We start from the raw sequence: 9585 nt of genomic DNA, 5'->3' as shown, positions 1-9585 counted from the left end.
CAGTGAGGTCTATCAAGGATCATCCGATGTGGATAGCCTTCGACTCTCATCACTACTGGGAATTTGTGCCAATGAAATAACCCAAAATATGGTAAAAAGCTCTACGGGTGAAATATTTCCGTAACAGAGATCAGTTTAACAACGTGAATGCCCAAGAATAGGGAGGAAGACGGTTTTGTGTTAGAATATTGTTCACCACTTTAAAATGCTTACGTAAAGCTGCACCGAGGTTCCAACTATGTGTACATGGAAAGAAATTCACAGAAAAAGTTGAGGAAGAAAACACATGAGACATTAATAAAAGATGTATTACAGAAAAGAACTCAACCACAATCCTGCCACTCTATTTTTCAAGTTTTTCATATTTTAAAACATTAATACTTAAATATGAATGTGTAGATACTTTAAATATAAGAATATATTTAAAGTGCCATATATTTAAAGAATATATTCCCTGGTGCCACTGGGAACGGCATGTTTGTTGATATTACAGTAATTTTTCAGTGATTGAAGATTTTATTTAGCAATTAAAGGAAGAAGGTAGGAAGAAAACCTATGCACAATACTGTTTCCTGATGGCAGAATTTCCTCCGTACATCACCCTGCCGAATCACCGCGTCCTGTGATTTGTTTTTTTCTAGCTTTTCTTATTATGGGGTGGCCACCCCATTTTTAAGAGTTATTGCTCTCCACACAGTCAAGTATTTTCTTTTTGTTGCCTGAGTTAAATAGGGATCTGATAATCCGTAATTTATTGAGAATTGCAAGCCAGCACTTTGCCCGTGTCTGCTGTGCTTTTGCGGACAGGGAAACTAGATCCAGAGAGGGCAAGCTACTTGCCTGAGCAAACACAGCTCGCAGGGGGCAGACGCAGGATTTGAACCAGCTCTCAAGCCCCCACTTGTGTTGCCCAGCCCCCGTGGCAGAGCAGGCGTCCGGCTGTCGGGAGGGCCTCGAGGCCTTGAGTGGAGTGGCTTCAGGGCTGTTTATTGTTCCTGCGGCTCATGGTACAACCATCAACTTGATGTTTGAAGGGTGAGGGCAGAGGCACTTTGAAAAGAGCAGAGGAAAGCATCCAGAGGGGTCTGCCTTTTAACAGACACAATAGAAACCAGAGGGCAGCCAGGGTGGCTGACAGGCTGGTGGGTGGCCAGCAAGCCAGCCGGGTGTTCTGTGCCACCCTCAGATGATGTTGTATATAGGACACAGACTTGGTGGCCAGGCCTGGAGCTGTCTGTGGGGCTCTGCACATGGCCTCCCTGGGAGGGCTGGTGGACCTGGTAATGCATCTCCTTCCTGTGGGCATCTGTGGATCATCTTCTGCTGGCTGGAGACAGGTCAGCCGGGCTGAGTCCTGGCTGCTGGGGACCGCACGACACTGCTCTCAGCCACCTTGCCACCCGGGCATTTGAGAACATGGACAGAGTTCTCAGATGGATTCCTGGAGCAAACCCTGCAGTCCTGACCTGGTCAGTGAGGGGAATGAATTTTGGTCTGGTGGGCGACCAGACATGAGTCGCTTGTTTGGTGGGCGACCAAACAAGCACTGCGCTTCATGTTTGCTGGGCATGTCCAATGGGACATGCACTTTTCAGGCCCTATTTTATGCAATCCCAATAAAAATTCTGTGAGGTAGGGACGATTGCTCTCCCCAATTTACAGAAGTGCAAACTAAGGCTCAGAATGGTTCCTTCACCCAGGTGGCCGTCTAGGGTGTGACACTGGGCGGTGTGTCCTGGGCTCTCACTGCTGTTGTTTATCTCCCGTTTTTCCAGCTCTTCCAGTGGACAGCCTGGCTTGGGCTCCTGACTCTAACACTTTGTCACTCTCCAGCAGCCTGGTCTTCAGCGATGGGCTGGCCGCTGTCTGCCTCCGTTTCCTCATCTACAAAATGAAACTAATAATAGTCCCTCCTCCTGGGTTGTTGTGGGGGTCAAATGAGTCCTTCCACATACAATGATGTAACAGGAGTAGAAAGCTCCTGGCATCTGGCAGTAACTCCATAAAGGTGGTTATTAATACAATTATTATCATTTACTGTCGAGCCTCGTCTGTTATGTTCTCCCCTTGTGAAACTGAATCTTCCTTTCCCTCCATCTCCTCTGATGTGAAATGTAGATAATGACAGTCAGCATCGGTGTCACTGAGTGGACGGGACACAGGACACAGAAAGCCATTGTTTCAAATCTAAGTCTCTGCAAAAACGTCTGGACCAGCGCATTTTTATTCTAAATATTCATTCTGTCTTTAGATGCACTTCCTGGTCCTTATCTGGAGCATGATTCTCTCTGACAATAATCATGTAGCCAACATATTTAAAATTCAGCATATTAGACAGCCTGGCAGTTGACACAACGAGGGATCTTTTTGTAAGTGCTTGTATTTAGTGGTGACACTGGGCGAAAACACTAAGTGAAGCTTAGCGGTTCTCTTGTTATAAAAGAAAAGGAAATTGCCTTCCATTTAGGCTGAAGCAATTTTCGGACAGTGGGAAGGGCTCAGCTCAGTTGTGAGTTCTTTTTCAGATCGTATTGGCTTAGGAGCTGTTACATTCAAGTTGTGACTTCAGAACAAAAGAAACTGAACTTGCGTTTTGCCAAGTTTAAGTTGGTGACGCCTGGTTCCAACAGGTCCCAAGGAGAAGTGGTGTTTGCATTTGGCCCTCATGATCTCTGTGTTCCTCAATGGGGACTGTGGTCCATGGTGGGAGACTCAGGGGCCAGGGCAGGAGCAGAGAGCATCCAGATGACCGTGCGTGCCGCCGTCCAACTGGGCTTTCTCATTAACCCGTGGTCACACCGTCCAATTCATCAAAGAAAACTGAAGCAAGGGGCAGAGCCGGCATATGCGTGGGTGCAGGCGAACCCCTGGCTTTGCTAATCGGGGTTCTCTTCCCATCTCAATTAGATTCTGCCATCTGAGCAGAAAAACTAAGAGGGAAGCTGGGATTTTCCAGCCAAGCCCGCCTTGCAGGCCCACGCGTGGTCACTCCTAAGCGTCTGGTGTAAACAAGAGTCATTGTCTATTTGGTGGTGGGATTCCTCCTCTGAAAGCTTGCTGTGGTATCATCAGGGAAGCTGGAGGGGATTTAAGCCCCTCCGAAATCGAGCTGCAGATGCTGCCTTGAACTGAGCACTGCTGTTTCTTTGGGGGGAAAGGCTTTCTTCCTTGAGCGGCGGATCTCTTCCTTCATCAGAATTATCAAGGTTCTGGTCAGCCAGTTCCTCTCCAAAACCACAGCCATTTTCGGGAGACAAAAGCAGCCTGGGTTTATAAGGGACCACTGAATGGCTTTATGGCATGCTTGGGAATGACAGAAGTCAAATCAAACAACATGAAATTGTGCCCTTCTTTTGTGTGCATTCATTAGAAGGACTTGGAAAATCAAATAATCAGGTATCGGTATTTGTCTTTTGTACAGAAACAATATTGTAAAAAGGCCCTTTGATGAATTTGTAAATTAAGGCAAGGAGATGCTTACTTAAAATGTCGAAAGCCCCCACAGATCTAATACTCCAAACCAAAAATTATATGCAGCACTGATAGTAGATTTTTTCATCCTATCTAAATATGAAAAAGTATTATATGTTATATTGGCATTTAGGCGAAATCTTTCCCTTATAAGGTGTTTGACATAAATAGCTGTATTATGTAACTCTTCGATAGAAGGCATACACACATCTCTTAAAGGTTCCAGCTGCTATTGTTATCACTGGAGGCATAAAATTGGAATCCCAACTTCCAATATCAAATTTTAGCACAAACCCTATAAAGTGTATCTTGTCAGAATGTGCCAGAACCGCTAAGCTCTTTTCGGCTGAACAAATTGCAGCTGGTGTCCTTAAAGGTCGAAAATCAACTTGCTGTATCCTCAGGGTTTAGGCAGCAAATTGGTCCCAGTTTTCACCCTGCCGCAGGGCCGGCTGGGGAGGGCAGGGGTTTAGATTAGCCGTGGCCTAGGCCGTTTGACGGGGTGACACGAGCCTGCGGGGCCGAGTCCAAGGCCTGGAGATAGGACCAACCGTCAGGAATGCGAGGAATGTTTTTCTTCGGACTCTATCGAGGCACACAGACAGACCATGGGGATTCTGTCTGCAGTGACAGCCTTAACATTTGCCAGAGCCCTGGACGGCTGCAGAAATGGCACTGCCCACCCTGCAAGTGAGAAGGTAACGTTTATTTTTGTATTTTTTTCTCTGTCTCCCATATACAGACTGTAGAAAGACCACCAAGTGTGGACCATTTTTTTTTCCACCATGATGTACAATTCACATTTGTTAATAAAAAAAAAAGTGCCCGAGGTCATCCACCTAGACTTTTTTTTTTCTTAAACAGGAAACGGGTTTCAGATGTTTATATGTTGAAGAGTAAGGCTACTAATCTGTTTAGCCATTTAGCAGGCCCTGGCTAACTCTCTCGTACCTTTTAATGTTCAGACCCCATAGAATGACATTAATTTTTATCTCTCTTGTTATTTAGAATTTAAAAAAAAAAAAAACAAAAAACAAAACAGAAAAAAGCACTTTCGATAGTCACCTGCTTTTTGGGGACAGCTCCAGTGGAGGTTAAAATAAATGATTCTGGTGGTTTCATTCAGTTGTGCTCTTAGCTGCCCTGGTGCTGTGTGGTGGGTTTGAGTATTCAGCACTCCCACAATTCCATAAAATAGAGCATGGTCTCGTGTATTTTCATGTGTCTGTATCCACGAGTGGACATCTGTTGAAGCAACATATTTAGATGAACAGTTAAGGTTCACAAACGCAAACACTTATTCTGTCTATAGCAAGGGTGAGAACTGGTCTGCAGGACTTCTCTCTCAATTTTCTTTGGGTCAGTGTGATGTTTTCCACGTTTCTTTTTAATGTTTGGCTGTGCCAGGTGACACAGAAAAAGCGTTTCCCAGGGAGCCGATGATCGCTTCGAAGGGCTTCAACTTGATGCTTGGAAATGAAAAATTTTATTTTATTTCTGCCATTTTTTTCTTCATCCCAGGACCAGTAATTTTAAACAGTTGTTGCTGGTGCAAACGCTTCCCTGTGTAGTGTGGCAAATCAATGCTATTTTTACTCTTTTGGGGAGGTTTACATATTTATAGTCCAGGGAGAAAAGAGCACAAACGGGAAGTTTGGATGCTTTTTGAGTGAATTTGTTAGTATTCAAATCATTGGTGTAAAAGACTATTTTAAATGTAGAGTTCAAAGCAGAAGGAATAATATATTATTTGCTAAAACTGGATCAAATGGTTCCCCCTTTTTAGCCCACCTGTGTTTGACCAAATGCTTTATGTTTACCCATCTTGCAAGGGTGCAAAAAAACTATTCTTGGAGAATTTCGTCAGGGAGAGAAAACCAGCTAAGATGAAATGAGCTCTTAAAATTTCAGCATCAGTATTTTCAGGATCAGTAAAAAAGTTACTTTTAGGATTAGCAAAATGTTATTTGCAAAAATTAAACATAGACAAAGAATCATCTTTTACTTCACTACAAGAATCCTCCCCTCACTCTCGTGTGTGTGTGTGTGTAGAAAGAGTTCTATGAGGCAAAAAATACATTTTCTTGTTTTTTCATCAGAGTACCAGAAGTGGCTGGAGAAAAGATTAGTACAAGTGTAAAAATGGATATGTTAATAAATGTCCAAACTCCTTTAAATGGAGATGAGATGGATAGGATAAAACAAATTTTAAAATGTGTGTTTTTTTTTTAATCAAACAAAAAGGCCATTTTTAGTGTCTTGGGGCATGTTTTAATTCGGCATTCAAATTATGCCAGGCATAGGTCTCAGGGACTCCCCGTGGAAACCCAGTGACAAAACAATACCACCATCACCTGCGCTGAAAAGTGAGCAAAAATAATAGAGTGGTTATCTCGAGAAAGTGGCTCCTGGAAAATGCATCCCTTAAAATGGAAGCACCCAGCAGAGGCTGATCTGTGGGGCTGGGGAGAAATGGAGCAATCGCCATCACTCCAGGCTCGTCTGAGAACCCCAAATTCCATTAAGAAAAGAATCTGCTGAGCAAGACCCTTTTGAAAGCCCCAGGGTGCTAAAGGAGCAGAAGGAAAGCCCGGCTTAGCATCCACGCGGCCACCAAGCCCGGAGGACAGGGACTGCCGGGAGGAACTGATCTGATGAGAGGATCCATGAGCGAGCAGGGCAACTGCACTAAGTGGCCATTTCTCCAACATGGACAGGGCACCGGGGAGCTTGGCTAACATGGTCACTCAGCTTTCCTTGGTGGAATCACAGGAGAGGAGGCTGCTTTGGGCCAGCATTTACGAATACTGTCTTTTTGGCCCCTGGACCCTGATGAATAGAAAAACTCTCCAGTCTGCAAACCCGCTGCAATCGCTGCGTCAGCTCAGAGCCGAGATGCTTCCCAAATGAACACCTGGATGGTGTAAATCACCCTGACGGTAAACACTTCAGGCCAGGACGCAGGCTGCAGGCGGGGTGGGGTGGCATCCTCCCACCCGGCCGGGGTCCATAAACCAGGCGCTGGCCCTGCGCTAATAAATGCTCCTTTCACAGCAAAAGACCCCTCCTCCCAGGCTGGGATCACAGTCCCTGTAGAGAGGGTGCACGGATAACCGACAGCGTTTCTCCCACCCTCACCACCGTCTGACTTACCCCGGGCTGGTATCAGGGAGTGTTGTCAGGCATTTATGCCGTTATGAATGGCTTTACGATACCTCGAGAGGGGGACCAGGGTCACGGGCTTCATGGTGGCTATTTTCTGAAGGTGGCATGAGAATATAAAACCAAAATTCAAGATCTGCTTTTTAAATAGCATGCTAGTAAAATCAGAATAGTAATGACAGGAACCAAAAGATGGATCTGAAATGTTCCTAAGGTTAGTGGGATCTACAGTGGCATTCCCTCTTGTAAAACACATTGAACTGAAATATTAAAATAACTCTCCCTCTTCTTGCTGCTGTCTTAAAATCCTTGACCGCTAATGGATGACCATTTGGTGTAAACAATTCTTATAAAAATCCCCGGATAGGGAAAAAGCAGAGGGTAGAGAGCAGACTATATCTAGAAAAAGAACACCTCCTTGGGAATTTCTTTGCATTCGGATGCTCTACTTTAAAAAATAAAATCTGTCCGTATAAGTATCCAGTTAGGAGGAGTCTTTTAAATGATATCTTTTGTCTTCAGCCAGACAGATGTGAGGACACACAATGTAAATGTTATACAGCAGCTTTGGGAGAGGCTTTTTATGGCTCTGTTTGTTTCCACTCACAGCACAGACTCGAGAAATGTAGGGAACTCGAGAGCAGCCACTCGGCCCCAGGATCAACCGAGAACCGAAGAAAAACAACCGAGAGAAATTATTCTTCAGCCTGAAATGAAACCGGGATCAAATGGTTGCTGATCAGAGCACATATTTAAATTGGAAACGTCAAATTGAGCATTATTAAATAAAGCTTGTTTAATATGTCTGAAACAGAAAATGTCTTTGGAAGAGCATTTTAAACCTGATATTAAAATCTGGCCGAGCGCATGTCCCGAGGCTTCATTGGTGAGCACAGGAATTTGGGTCCTTTTAAGAAGTGCGGTCTTCTCCCTTCACGAGGTATTTTTTTCCCAATGTATAAAATGAAAGTAGAAAGGTTTTTAGGTAGCTATTTAAAACTGTTCATGCAACATAATAAATATAAGACAATTGACCCGTGTTTTAATGTTTATTCATAAGACGAAGTGCAGCCCGGCTGTTGCAGTGACGCGGGCGGCTTGCTGGAGCCGAGAACACCCACGTGTGGGGCGCTGTTTTCCCACCACCGTGCAGTGGGTTAGCAACTGACCCGTGCTCCCACCAAACCTAAAACCACTCTCTAATGGGCTTTACAGTATTTACATTTTGAATTTTATTTATAGGACACCAGATGTCTCTGTTCAAAAGAAAAAAAAATCATTTGGAATATAAAATCCCCCCCCTTCCCCACATTCGTTAGCTGAGGAGATATTTGCCTTCCCCCCTGCAATGCGTCAATGCCTTGCAAGCCAGTTCTGAGCTGGGGTTTATGGTCTTCTTGGAGGCTAGGGAGGCAGGAGACTGAGCATTTATTCCTATTTTCTGTGTGACCACGGGCGTGCCTTTATTTCTGGGACACGTTTTCTCCTGAGACTCTTTGCATCTCTCAGCGACCACCCTCTTACTCATTAAACTCTTCTGACACAGAGGAATGGAGCTGGGCAGAAGCTCAAAGCCGGACCTTAAGAAAACTGCTTAAGATCTTACCTGAGCTGCAGCGTCCGGCTGTGAGAGCTGGGGCAAGCAGATAACTGTATCTTTCTTCCTTCATCCCTGAAAGTGGTCTTAGAATAAAAGTGCTTCAAAAACACAACTGGATATTTTTATTCACTTCTTTATTGTTTTCTTTGTCAAATAACTTCAGAACATGCAAACCCAACAAGGCACACGGCCCAACAGCCCTCCCCTGACTGATCTGCCTGAAACTGCCAGTCACTTCTCATCTCCATATCACACAGAAGATTCTACAGCTTCATTCCTAACACTGAACCTCTCCCAGGGCCCTCCAGGAAACTGCCTCCCCTCCCCACAACACAGATAGAAGACCAGTTTATTTTTCAGTCCAGACCCACTCCAGAGGTTCGGCCTGATTCCTTCCTGTAAGTCCTACCGGCCAGCGGTGAGGGCAGCACATGAGATCACCCTGCAGACGGACTTTAAAGCGCCGCAGAGAATGGTGGATAGGGAGCAGAGGCCACTGTGTAGCGCTTGCTAGGGCCAGGTGTATTCCAGGTGCGTTCTGCATATCACCTCTGCTCTGTTAACCTCCAGAGGTGTCACAGCCCTGCTTCTTAGTGAGGCTCCTGACCACTGTGCATACTGCCTGGAGGGACAGTGGCCCTGAAGAAAGACACTGAAAGCCTAGGGGTTGAACAGCCTTGCCTGGCACCTGGCGGCTCCAAGGGCTCTGGAGAGAATCGCCAGTCCCCAGGCTAAGTTCTGGTTCCCCCAACTTCTAGCTGAATTTCCATATCCACATCCAAAGAAAACAGCCTCAGGATTCCTTCCGTGATTTACTTTGAATGCCCTTATGAGGCCAGAGGGGAAGGTGTAGTGGCAAGTGAGTGTGGACAGAAGCTATGAAAGTCTGAAGCCAGGGTGGGTGGACCATGTGTTTAATGCCCCTCCCAGGGCCTGGAGGCCAGAGCTGGAGGCCAGGCTTGAGAAGGGCCTGAGTGCTGCCTCAATTAATCAATAAGAGCTCAGAGAAGCCTTGTTTGTTCTTTACACCTCTTGAGCATCAAAAAAGAGAAGCTGAGATCCAGAAGAAGGTCACAGCTGCAGGACTCAGTATGTTGCTGGCCTGGGACACCAGGAAGGGAAACCAGAAAGAGGGAGATGAAGGAGGTGAAGATGGGATTCCAGGCAGGCAGATAAGAAAGAGGTGGCGTTGAAAACGCTTTGGGGCTAGAGACCCGGGGAGAGGGGAGAAGTCCTGGTGCTGTTAACAGCCAGGCAGAGCTGAGAAGATGAGGCAGGGTCAGGGGAGTGGGAGGCAGGCAGTGCTCTCTGGAAAGTGCAGGGATGAGGAGAGGCTGGGTGGGTGGCTGAGG

General features: G+C 45.7%; 1 long non-coding RNA gene across 1 annotated transcript; it reads left to right on the top strand.

Annotated features, from left to right (window-relative positions):
- Positions 1-3937: 3937 nt before the first annotated feature.
- On the top strand, positions 3938-7451 carry LOC105501902. Its single transcript, XR_001000255.1, has 2 exons — positions 3938-4169; positions 7243-7451. It is a non-coding gene; the product is annotated as an uncharacterized LOC105501902 (long non-coding RNA).
- The last annotated feature ends 2134 nt before the right edge of the window (positions 7452-9585 follow it).

Source organism: Colobus angolensis, unplaced genomic scaffold, assembly GCF_000951035.1.
Source record: "Colobus angolensis palliatus isolate OR3802 unplaced genomic scaffold, Cang.pa_1.0 Scaffold76, whole genome shotgun sequence".
In the NCBI taxonomy this organism is placed as follows: Eukaryota; Metazoa; Chordata; class Mammalia; order Primates; family Cercopithecidae; genus Colobus; species Colobus angolensis.
This window is presented reverse-complemented; position numbering and strand designations above follow the sequence as displayed.